Source organism: Carlito syrichta, unplaced genomic scaffold (genome assembly GCF_000164805.1).
Source record: "Carlito syrichta isolate Samal-C Ts95f unplaced genomic scaffold, Tarsius_syrichta-2.0.1 Scaffold78716, whole genome shotgun sequence".
NCBI lineage: Eukaryota > Metazoa > Chordata > Mammalia > Primates > Tarsiidae > Carlito > Carlito syrichta.
In genome coordinates, this window is record NW_007022812.1 from 87,011 (window position 1) to 100,653 (window position 13,643).

The window sequence follows — 13,643 nt, forward strand, 5'->3', positions numbered from 1 at the left end:
GTGTGTGTGCATCACCTGGAACAGCATTTGGTGATTGTTCTGGCTGTGCAGTAGCTATTTGAAAAGTAAGTGAACTGGAAAACCAAAGCACTTCTGGCCTGAACCTAAGTTCACAAACTCATTTCATTTATTAAAGTTAAACTTGATGTGTACTAGCAACCTTTGACTCTTCCTTTTAGTTCTAGATATAAGTAGTTCTAGAAAACAGTGGTTCTGTGGGATGGGTGCAGGTGGGGGTAGGACGTCTGTCTCATCTTCGCGGGAGATGTCACCAGCCTCTGCTTCCCAGCCCCCTCCTGAAGTGAGAATTGTGCTCCTTCAGTCATCTCCCAGAGGCATTCCGAGATCCAGGAACAGCAAAGGGGCCATGACAGGGATACAGCACTTGACAGACAGGATGCGGCAATGCCTCTTCCTCCTGCCTGATCCACTGTCCATGTGGATTTTTCAAATAACTAAATCGTGTTGCATTAAATAGCGTTTTCCAGTCTCGTCACTGTGCACATTTGGACCAGATGCTTATCTGCTGGGGGACCTCTCCTGTGCATGGTGGGATGTCTGCCACCTCCCCAGCCCTTGCCCCGTGGGATGCTGCTGGCACGCCTGCCACTGCCACTGCCAGTCGTCACAACTAGAAATGTTTCCAGATGTTGCCAGGTGTCCCTGCAGGACAAAATCATCCCCTAGTTGAGAACCACTGCGTCAGACCTTCCATCCATAGGTGGATCTTCACAGTTTATGGACAGTTTATGGACATCTTCCTATCTGGGGCAGTCGTGACACCTTTATGACACGGTATGATTACTTGCCTGCTCCCTGGCCTGTGTGGCTGATGGTCATCACATCCTCGTGTATATCAGGGTGTGCTAATCTGTGATCTCTGCTCTGCTGAGGATTTCTAAGGCCATTAGTCAGCTTGTCTGGAACACACTGATGTTAGTGCCTACCATCCCAGGCCTGAGCCTGGGTGTCAGGGACCTACGGGTGAGTTGTTTTACATGGACTGTGCAGAGGCCTTCATCCTCCTCCGTCCTGACTCTCCTCTCAGGGGCTTCTGCTGAGAAAGGCTGGTGTCTGTTACTATCACTTTATGTTACCACGTCAGCTTCCATACCTTTGACTTAGAGTGAAATAAGAGAGGGTGGCATGTCTGAACGAACATGCCTGCCAATTGTGTATGAATGACTCGCTAATTTTCTACCACTTTCCTCTTTCCCACTTCCATTTAGACATCACATGGGGGTCATGTGTCATTTCTGTGGTCCGTGAATCTGTGCAGAGCCTGGCATAATATAGGCCATAAGACGTCCTTGGATACTTTAAGTAAAGTAAATCCAGTGGATTAGCAGCTGGCGTAGTGGCATGGTGCCCAGCACATAGTAAGCACTCAAAAAAAAAAATTAGTTGTGAGAGGAAGTGTAAATCAGTGACAAAAATATCATCTAACGTCCCAATTGCAGGTGTGAAGAAACTCATGCAGGGCATGGCAGGCCCCAGACAAGGACCTCAGAACTCCAGGTACAGAGTGTGGTTTTGTGTCACTGATATAAGGGGCACTGTGGAATCCCCAGAATTAAATGCCTGAGCTGCAGCATTTCCTGTTCCATTGTGGATCCCTTTACATTCAGAGATTGGGAATGAACCAGCCATTCTGGCTTCCAGCACAAATTCACCTCCTTTTATTTTCTCCATTGCAAACACTTGCCTTGTTCAATGACCAAAGAGAAAGGTTAAGACTCTCAGAGTCCACCTGACACCATGACTGGCATCTCAGGTCTCTAATAGCTTGCTCCACCACCCTGTTGGGCTATTTCTGTCTTCCATGCCAGGAATAATTCCAGCGCCAGAGTTGAGCATCCTATGATGGGACACTCACCTGAATGGGAGCAGGGTCAGAGGAATACATTTCATTCAAAAATGGCTCTGGAGAGAATAAAACAGTCATTGGTGTCTAATAGGATGCTGAAAGCTGAGAGAAGAATAGCATGTGACTTGTCATTTGTTCAAGGTCATGACTGATCTTTTCAATCCCTTCTGGAGTCAGGCTCTCGGTGGTGGTTCTGGACCAGTCAGCCCCTTGAGAAGAGAGGTCCAGCTCTTTTCCCCAGCTTGTGAAACTGGAGGCCATGCCTGCAGCAGGCCACCCTCAGGATGGGGCCAGCATCCAGGCTAACCCATGAAAGTTCCCTGACTTGAAGGGACCCAGGGATACGAGGACTTGTACTTACAGATTTCATATGGGCATTGCAGGGAGGAATTCTGCCAAAGAAATCAATCTGACCTTGCCAGAGTCAAGAAAACAACCAGCCCTCAAAAGATAAGAATTCTGAGAACACAATAACCATCTATTTGCATTTTCAAAAAGGCAAAATTAGTCACAAACTATCTCTGCCTATCTCTTGGATTCTGCAGTTTCAACACTTCAGATAGATCATTGGCTAATTGGGCTGGGCTATGGCTCTTTTTTATTTGGGTGACTTTTAGCCATCTTTCTGGCAAAAAGTATCTGACGAGATCATGGCTGCATTTAGACTCCCAAACAGAGCAAGAATTACAAGGAGTGACTTTGGAGCACAGTGGGTATTTAGCTTGTTTTGTCTGTCATTTCAGGAGGAGCAGTCTCAGTGGCTCCGAATGCCATATCTAGCTGGGAAATTCCCCGGAGGCTGGGGCAATGCCTTGAAGCCAGCATGTCTGGAGGATGGGCGTGTGGTCAGAGGGAATAGATAAGCCTCGGTGGAGCTCAAGGTTAGGACACAGTAAGACAGGAAGGGTGAGGGGACCTAGCAAAGTGGGGCAGTGCAGTTGATGCGTTCTGGGTGGAATTCTTACAATAATCTGGAATCCAAAGTATCCTAAAGGACTCACTCATTGAACCAAGGGCTCTGTGGCTAAAAATTGTATGCACACACACATACACTCACACACACACACACACACACACACACACACACACACACACACACACACACGAAGGGACTCCCAAAAACCTGGAATTATCTTTTGGAGGTGGCCCACACCACACTGAGTGTTCAGCAGTTGGGACCAAAAACAGCATGACCGCCCTATTCACCTGCTCTCATTTTGAGCAACTTCTTTTTTGGATGAAAAAAGTCCTTAAAGGGAAATATTTTTCAATGTGGAAGAGGTGAAACAAAAAATGGCAGAAGTGCTAAAAATCATCAAAACTGATGAGTTCAAAAACTGTTTTGAGCATGGAAAAAGCATCTCGATAGGTGTATTGCATCAAACAGAGAGTACTTTGAAGGTGACTAAGGTTTAAGCGTGTAAGAATAAATGTGCAATTTTTTATAAGTACATTCTGGGGGTTTGGGGGTTCCCCCTCGTGTGTGTGTGTGTGTGTGTGTGTGTGTGTGTGTGTGTGTGTGTAAAAGAGATCCTGCTTCCCCTTGAGTCTTTATTTACTGAGCACTGATAAGTGCTGGCCACTCACATAACATCATTTCAGAAAACTTTTACAGCCTTAAAGATCTGAATTATATTTATTTTGAAGACAGGAACTGAGGGCTTATCCCCATGAGCCTAGGCACTTTGGACCGAAACTTGACCTATACCAGGGTCTTGTCTGGGAATGGCAGAACTAAAATTGGAGAACGGGCTTTTTGATTTTCTTGTGTTCATTTTATCCTAGATAAAGATCCTCTTCTACTTGAGGTGAAATTAAGTTTTGAGGTGTAGTCTGGGGATCTAAATACTGGGAATAGCACTGTTTCGATGAGGAAATGTGTTCTCAGAGTAAATGTAAGGAAATGTGTTCTCAGAGCAAATGTGAAAAGGAATTGTTAAATCAACCCGTTTATAACTTGTGGATGAATCACAAGTGTTTATACCAGTTATAAAGAAGACATTATCTATGTAATAAATAAATATATGTGTACATGAGTATGTATATCGTTTATCTGTTTAACCTGTCTTCACTACAGTCAGAAAAGACTGTGAAAGGATAAACATTGAATGTTAACAGTATTCAAAAAATAGGATTTAGGGTAACTTTACTATTTTGTTGTTTTTGTTCTTGTTCACCAAAATTTTTTTCCACGGCAGAAATGGAACATAAATTGTGTATTTTAGAAAGATAAGAACTAATGGAACAGACACACACCTGGATCTTCTGACTCAGGTGTGTGGTTTTCTGTCATCCTGCCATCTGCTCCCCTACCTGTGTTGGTTTTGTCTTAGTGATGCCACTCAAGTCGTGGACTTGACAGTATTCTGTGAGCATGTTCATGTGAGTCTGTGTCAGGGTTAGAATTCCAGGGCGTTGGTGCCACCGGCTCCAACCACATGGTGATAGTTAGGGTTTGGGGGGCATTTGGAGAAGATGGAAGGGAAGCAAAGGTGAGGAAGAGAAAGGCCTGGTGCAGGCGCTTGAGGAGACACTGGCTTTAGGGAGGCTGACACTGAAGAGAGGACACCAACAACACGGCCCACCAGCCTCTGCAGTCCACGCAGAGAGGAATAAAGGGCAACCAGCAGGACATGAGCAGGGCCAGAGGGAGAGGGAGGAACAGTCCAAGGGGACCAAATCAGACTAGTCCAGGCTGAATTGGAAAGCATGGGGACCCCACGGCCGTGAAGGGTCTGGACAGAGGGTGTAGAAGGCCTGTGGTGTGGCCATGTATGGAGCACGTGGGAACTCCCATGACTCTGTCATCACGGGCCAATGTGGTGTGGAGATGGGGCATTGGCATGGGAGGAAGGATGAGACCCCAGAACAGAGGAAATGGAAACAGTCTAGATGCGTGTTATTGATTATCACCTCCTGGGAACCTGCCATGGAGAGATGGGTGATAACACAGAGGCATCACTCAGGATCACTTCCAGTGTGGCTCACCGTGTCTTTCACAATCCCGGGAAATTCCTTGTTTCCAGCCGGGAGGCCACAGCACTGATGGAGGCTGTTGCAAGATGAAGTGTTACGTCACCACAGTTTTACAACTATTCCTCACCCTCTAGTCACCCTGGCCCAGAGACCCCAGGGCAGAAACACTCCTCACAGCCTAGGGCTAGACATGTGGGGAATTGACTGCAGGACGATTTTTCAAAACCGAAGTTTCATTCTAAGTAAGTAGTGGCGGCCCATCCCCACTACCTTCCTCTGTGTCTTCCATCTTCTGTGGCCAGTTTTCAGGTGGGTTAAGACCACTTCGCCTGTAGGAGTCTCTGGTCCCAGGATGATTATCGTTACATTGGAGGCTGCTGCTGTCACTGAATTGTCACCCATATCCACAAAGCATTTGAGACCATTTTCTTGGATGCAAGCAAACATTTCAATGCTATTGAAATGTGAAAACTTTTAAATTTTGAGTCGAGATCTCACTCTGTTGCCCAGGCTGGAGTGCAGTGGCATGATCATGGCTCAGTGCAACCTCAACCTCATGGGTTTAAGCGATCCTGCTGCCTCGGTCTCCCAAGTAGCCGGGACTACAGGCATGCACCACTATGCCGGGCTAATTTTTGTTTGTTTGTTTAAGTTTTTTGTAGAGATGATATCTCACTCTGTTACCCAGGCTGGTCTCAAACCCCTGACCTCAAGTGATACTCCCACCTCAGCCTCCCAAAGTGCTGGGATTACAGGTGTGATCCACTGAGCCAGACCTCCATCTTCATTTCCTATCAGGCACATAAGTGTCCTAAAAGAACATGGAGAAGAAAACACAACTATGGCTTCCACAGGGGCTCAGTGGCAGAACATGGAGAGGCTTCTAGCAAAGCAAGTCTTACTTCATTTGGCCGCTTCTTAACGCCAAGACACCTGCACAGGCAAACCTTAGGTTCTACTTCCCAGCAGGAACCTGACTAGAAAACTTCAGAGAGGAGAATGCAAATGGATGCAGATATTTATAGTTGAAGAGTCTTCCCCCCTGGATACCTCTTTCTTTTTTTAAAATGAAAATTCAGTCCATTGAATATTTGGTTCCCCAAGTAAGACTCCTCAGTGGCCACTGCACCAAGCAGGGGGGACACCTCCAAAACACATCACCCTTGGCAACGACCACTTCTTCAGGACCAGAATGCAACAAGGTCTTGCGGCGGGGCCCTTTCAGCGTGAGTCGGTGCTGCCTACAGAACTTCACTGAGAGAGTTCCATGGGAACCACGAGCCAAGTGGTGGCTGGATCCAATTTTGTGCATGTACAAGGACATCAAATAAATGTAATTTCTCCATTGAAAGTGCCTGCTTTTAATTCTGAGGCCAGTGGTGTACAGTTTCGCAGATAAAATTTCCATTCCAAGAAAGCAGCAGTCGGGGACATAAGTGACTGAAGTAGAAGGTTTTCCATGCCAGAGTGAGGGGTGGGTGTTGACAGATCCCATGGGTGCTAGACGGACACAGAACCTTCAGGGGCAAGATGACCTTTACTGTCCCCTTCAACTGTGATCATCACCTAACTGTGGCCAAAGCCAGGTTGGCTGCAGCCGCAGACCTGCATCTTCTGGGAGGCTCCCGGGTGCTCTTGTCTGTGATGTGTGGGGTGAAGCTTGGTCACCTAGTTCCTCAACTGTTACTGCAAAATGCACCAGAGCTGGGTTTAATTTTAAGACTACACTCGAGGGTTTTTAGGAAGAATCATAGATCACTTCCCTAACGAAGCCCTCCCTGATTTCTGCCTCTCACCCACCAGCCCTTGAACCCTCTCCTGTGTCTCACCCCTCAACACCTAGGCATGTCTCTGTGACCATAGTAGGAGCTGGTGTCACGCCAGATTAAGCTCTGCATGCTTGGGCAGGTTGCTCTGCCTCTGAGCAGTCTCTCTCTTGTGCATCTTAAATGGCAATAATAGAAATAGGGTGTGAGCACTGATTGAGAAGCACTTGGAACACCACAGGCACCAGGCGACTGCCGGGGAAACACTGAAGGCCTGTGTAGGACAAGTTCTCTGGCTTTCCAGAACTTAGCCTGGTGCCTCGCATGCTTCACAGTTTGGAGGAAGAATCAGGTCTCTGACTGACTTTTGATCTCAATTTTTTACTGTTCAACGTTTTGTACTTGGGGCACTTGGGGATATTGACCACACTAAATGCGTTTATATCATTCCCGCTTATGGAATGTCCACACTGCATGCAAAGTATGTTTCAGGCACTTTGTGTGAAATATTCTATTTCATTCTTCTGCCACTTTCTTATTGTTCCCATTCTAAGTGGTAGAAAAGTGAGTCTCAAAGAGTTCATATAAATTGCCTAAGGCAGTCAGCTGGTGGTCAGTGAGCCAGGATTCGAACACAGGGCTCCTAACTCTAAGCCGTTCCACTGGCCTCCTGCACATACCAGGGATCTGGTAATTCAGTGACCTGTTGGCATCCTGCCTCACATGATCAGGAAAGTTCCTAGTTAGCTGACCGACTGGGCGTCCCATCCCAAGGGCAGAAATTCAGCCTCAGTTAGAACACAGAGTGATCCACTCAGCACTTCCTCCAGCCTCCACGCTTCCCACCACATCTACAGCCACAGTGTGCAGTCACCCCTGTTTACTTAGAGGCCATTGCCTGCTCACGACCACCCAGTAGCACCCTGGACCTGACTCAGCGCCTCCCGCAGGAACGACCCCCATGACTCCATGTTCATGATGTTGAAGCATGATCCTGCTGACCATTCACATGTCATGCAAGGTCATGCTAAGGGCCTGTGGTTGCTGCTCAGAGTAGAATCAAAGAAGGCCTGCTTGCACCCCTTTAGTTGTGAGAAGCTGCCTGTCACTAGAATTACCTTTCCCACTTTCTCAAACACAAAATCTTTCAGAAGATACCATCACATAGGGTGTCTCAAATGACTCATGAGAACAGGAGCTGCAGTTGAAGACAATTCTGTGTGATACACAGTTGGCCTCTGCATCCGTAGGTTCAATGAACCACAGATAAAAATATTTAGGGAGCAAAACTCCACCAAGTTCCAAAAAGCAAAACTGAATCTGAATCTGTTGCAAGTCGAGTACTACATGGAGTCCACATGCATGAAGAGCAGGCATTGTATTTGGTGTTAGACATCATCTAGAGATGATTTAAAGTGTGTACACGTGTGCTCAGGCTATATGCGAATCCCACACCATTTTACATCAGAGACTTGAGCATCCATGGATTTGGGTGTCTGTGGGGGACTGAGGGATGACTGTACACACATACGTATACACTTTTTATTTTAAAAAGTGAAATAACCATTGCTCCAGTGGTATTGTGGCAGGAGCGGCAGTTTCGCTCGGCCGCGGGCCCCTGAGCGTGGACAGATTCCAATGAATTGAGATGTGCCCATGGCCGCATTGGTCTTTAACTGGATTTGTTTTGGAGTTGAATGTGTTGGGAGTGCCTGTTAGAGAGTTAAGAGCGTCTGATGAGACCCCTTTCCGGGCTCTTCACCAGTTAGCCCCAATCACAGCTTAATTGGCTCCCTCTTGTTATGCTCAGGTTTTCAGAAGTGAGTGTGCAACTTCTGACATATAAAAAAACAGTCACCTGTTCACAGATCATCTCATCAGATAGTGGCCAAAACAAACAGCACACAAGGGCCAGAAGCAAACTCGCATTCACCATTGCCATCGGAGTTGCCATGAATGACATCCCATCCCATAGCAGACACCAAACCTCAGCCTGAGTGTGTTAGCACTCTTCCCCGTATAGCCCGCCCACCTATGGGTGGTGACCACTTGTGATCTCCGGGCTAACAGCCCTCTTGCCTCTCCATGGCCAGAGCCCATGTTCATATGCGAGTAACCCGAAATAAGAACAGATCCCATATACAAGCTGGAAGAGTGGGGAGACAGACATTCACCGTGGAAGCACACCACATGATGCCTGTATTGTGAGCAGAAATTAATAATAGGATTTGATGTAGGAAAGTGATTAGCCATTTGGAATCAGACTATCTTTGGGGAAATACAGTGGAGTTCCTGCAGTATATAAATTCCACACTGTCCACTAGTGAAATGTCCATTTCCTGACACACTGTCCCTTTCTGCCTCTTCGTTTCCTGCCTGAATGTCTACAATAATCCCGACCCACAGGAAGCTAGCAGAGGTAGGGCAGTGTCTCTGTCCTGGTCCTCATGGTATGTGGTGCCCAGCAGCCTCTTGCACAGTGAGCGCCTGTGAACCGATCAATCACCCCATCAACTCCCTGCCTCACATTTTTTTCTTTCGCATTTTAATGTGTCCAAATTTGTGAGATTAATAAATCCATCTCTTTTTGTTTTTGTTTTAATTGACAGATAACGTATCTATTTACGGGTACAATGTGATGTTTTCGTGCATGTATCCATTGTGGCAGGATTAAATCAGGCCAGTTAGCACATCCATCATCTCAAACACATCATGTGTTTCTGGTGAAAACAATTAAAATCCATTCTTTCAGCTATTTTGAAATATATGCTATTATTAAGTGTAGTCACCATGCTGTGTGCTAGACCGCCAGAACCTATTCCTTCTGTCCAACTGACACTTTGTACCCTTTGACCAACGTCTTCCCTTTTTTCTGTCCACATCCCACCTACCCCAGCCCCTGGTAACCACCAGTCTACTCTGCTTCTACGAGTTTGACTTTCTAAAATTCCACAGAGTAGTGAGATTATGTGATATTTCTCTCTGTGTGTGTGGCTTAGTTCATTAAACACAGTGTCCTAAAGTCTATCCATGCTGTCCAAGAGACGGGATTGGCTACTTGTTAAACCCTGTCTCCAGCCTTGCCTCCCGGAATCTTCGCCTCTACCCTTGGCCGTATGCAGGTCTAGACAAACCACTCCCCGCCTCAAACCTTTCTCCATTCCCCTGCTGAGGGAAGCCCTAGCTCCTCTTTCACACTGCCAGCAGCTGGCAAGCATGGTATGCTACTATCAAGTAACACCAAACTCTCTAAAGTCCGCACTACTCTTGCTGATCCCTCCACATGGAACCCCTTCCTCCCCTAACTCTAGTCCATCCCTCAAAGCTCAGCCAAATCACTGTCTCCTCGGAAACCCTTCCCTGTATCCCAGAGTGGGGTCAATAACTCTTTTCTAAAATCCCATCTTGCTCTGTTCATATTTATATTACAGTGCTCATGGTATATTAGAATTATCTATTTTCACATCTCCTTGAAATAGTTATGATGTTTTCCTGCATGTTTCAGAAAATCCAGCGCCAACCAGAATATGGGAGTCCACACAAATGGGAAGAGTTATGCAGTTTCAAGTATAGTTTGATCCAAATGTTCTTAGATTCTCGGAGCTTCGTTTCTCTTTTCTCTTGACCCCGTCTTCCTGGCTAACTTGGATTCATCCCTTCATGTTATCAAAACGATTCCCACAGCACAAGTTTTTCCTCATATCCTGATGAAAAGTAGGAATCTTGCATCCCCTTTGCAGCAGCTGGAAGCTCTGAGCTTCTTCTGACTGGATCAGTGAAGGACAGGTGCCCATCCTGAAACCAAGTGCTGATGTTGATGAGGTGGGAAGGCAGATTCTTGACTCCATGGCTGGAGAGTTGAAGTTCTTGTGGCAGGGAGGGGAATAAAGGACACTGAGGCCACCATTAATATCCACCACACTCTCCAGTGAGACTAGGCTCCTAGTGCCGTGTGTTTTCTGCTGCATTGATCTTGAGCTGCAGCACATAACACGGTGCTTAATCCTGGGTGGCAGATATGGTACACCTGTGCCCAGCTGAGGAGTTGAGGCATTCACCTCTGCCCATGCTCACCTCTCCACTGCAGCCCAAGGCACCACCCATGCAGGCACACCCCTGCAGGCACCCTTGCAGGCATTCTTTCCACTGGAGGAATCTTCTGTCTGAAATGGGTTCCCATTTCCCTTAGACGAGGCTGTCTTAGTCAAATTCACCTTAAATGCCCCACTACCTCCACCCTACCCCAATCCCCCATACAGCTGTCTAGGTAGAGGTGCTTGTAGGATTCCCTTACATCTGGAAAATTCTGTGATAAATGCAAGAATATATCAACAGATTTGGTGGAAACTGTTTTTTAAATGACTTGCCAGTCAGTCCCTTTTTATTCCCTGAAGGTAGCTGCTATATATCATTTGATTGTTCCACAAAACAAAGAGTATACCAGAATGGAAAGAGACTAGACTTTGGAAACAGGTCTGGGTCAAACCCTGGCACCACCACATCTTCACTTTTCGAAAAGTTGACCAAATGATATGTTGTCTCTGCGCTCAGCTTCCTCCTGTGTAAAATGGAGTTAATAAACCCACCTCCTGGGACTGTAAGAGTTAAATAAGATGAACTACATGCTGCAGCTAGGAGCGAAGGACAGTAGAGACCACGCCCCTCCTCTCTCGACAGTGTCAGAGCTATGACTGGCGACCTAATACTTTTAGTTCTATAATTCCCTTCTCCAGGTCGTCTGAGCTGTTGACGGAGCTTATTGTTACTGGAAAAGATCTTCCAAGAGCTGCTCTGGTCTTGTGGCATCTAATCCTAGGAACTCAAGGGTTCCTAGCATCATTTATCATCTGCTTACTTGTCACTCCTGGGCTTTGCTTGCCTGGTGAAGTAAGAAGTCACCAGCTTGCCAGTTGTGGTCAGAATGAAGACCAAGACAGGATGATCATGAAAGTCAGAGTTGCTGGGGCTCTGTGGAGCCTTAAGTGTCCTCAGGGTTCCCTCAACTCTGGGCTTCCACATGGGCTAACTCCATGACAGAAAGCTCAGCGTTGTGTCCCATTTCCAGAGCAAACCTCACTGCACATGTGTGCCTGCGAAGAGAAGTTGTCTGTGGAATTCAGGTAACTTCAGATGCTCCACTGGGCATCCTGCTTATGGAACCCTCCCGGGGCTGGCATCTGGCCACTCCTTCAGACCTTTATGTCCCCTTTTGTTCCTCTCTGTGTGTTCTCTTCCCTCTCTCCCCTAGTCTTTATTCCACTTTCTTTTTGGGCACAACACAGAATTCTCCTTATTGTCTCACTCAGGGCGTTCTGTCACTGGCCTTCCTGGGTTTGACTACTAGTCTCCTTCTACCTTGCAGAGTTCAACAAAAATTATCAAAGAGAGTTCCCTCCCTCGAAGGCATTAAAATTTCAGCTATGATAATCATTATTAAAAATATATTCATTTTTTTCCTTTTGGCATGTTTGAGTCCCTTATAGATCCTGGATGTTAGGCTTTTGTCAGATTTATAGTTGGCAAATATTTTTTCCTATTCTGTGGACTGTCTCCCCACTCTCTTCATGGTTTCTTTGGATTTACAGAAGGTTTCAGTTTGATGAGGTCCTATTTGTCTATCCTATCTTTTATGGCATTCACTTTTGGAGAGTAGATTATGACTTGGTTGCCTATTCCAATTTCTGTAAGGGTGATTCCTTCATTTTCTTCTAGGAGTCTTATAGTTTGAGGTTTTACATTCAGGTCTTTGATCAATTTAGAGTTGATTTTTGTGTATGATGGTAGATGGGGTACTGTTTCAGTTTCCTGCATGTGGTAAAAAATGGGCAAAAGATATGAACAGACACTTCTCAGAAGAAGACATATGAGCAGCCAACAGATACATGAAAAAATGCTCAACCTCACTAATCATCAAAGAAATGCAAATTAAAACCACACTGAGATACCACCTAACTCCAGTAAGGATGGCCATCACCAAGAACTCAAAAAACAAGAGATGCTGGAGAGGATGTGGGGAAAAGGGAACACTTCTGCACTGTGGGAATGCGAGTGTAAACTAATATGACCTCTATGGAAAACAGTGTGGCAATTTCTAAAAGATCTAAAAATTGACCTTCCATATGACCCAGCAATCCCCCTTCTGGGAATATACCCAGAGAAACTCAAATCATTCTATGAAACAGATACTTGCATACATATGTTTACTGCAGCATTACTCACAAAAGCAAAAACATGGAACCAACTGTGCTGCCCATTGAAACTGAACCAGATAAAGAAAATATGGTACTTTTACACAATGGACTATTATGCAGCCATGAAGAAAAACAAAATTGTGAATTTTGCAGCAACTTGGATGGAATTAAGGTCTATAATACTCAGTGATTTATCACAGAAACAAAGATCTAAGTACTACAAGTACTCACTCATAAGTGGACCCTGATCATTTATCATAATATTATAAGAAAGGGATTGGCAGTAGTAGGAAACTGCCGAGGGGCGGGGAGGGGCACATAACATCAATAAGGGCACCCAAACTTCACCTGTACTATGATCACTTATGTATCTAACCCTGAATTGTACTCCTCATCTTTAAAATAGAAGAAGGAAAAAAAGGAAACACAATTCAAAAAATAATAATAAAAATAACATTCATTCCAATATAAATGTGAATGGACGTTCTTCTTGCAAAAATTTATAGAAAGGTCCTCTCCATGGAAAGAACTGCAAATGTTCCAAAGTCCTTGAGGTTAAAAACTAAAGCCAGTGGTGTTATTTGACACCTGGATGAAGGAAGAGTGGATATGCAAGTGTTCCTTGCCAATGGACTTCCAGCAAGGGGGGAAAGACCCCGAGAGACGATTTTTAGCCGTATACCCTTGAGCCCTCATCCCAATGAACCATTTCCTTTCTTCATGCAGTATTCCTTCTTTTGGTAAATACAGCTGCCAAAAGCTCAGCTCTGTGAAGTCTAACTCCTCTCCATTTTTATGAGAAGAATGACCAGAAGGCTTGTGTCATCCTTCACGGATGGAATC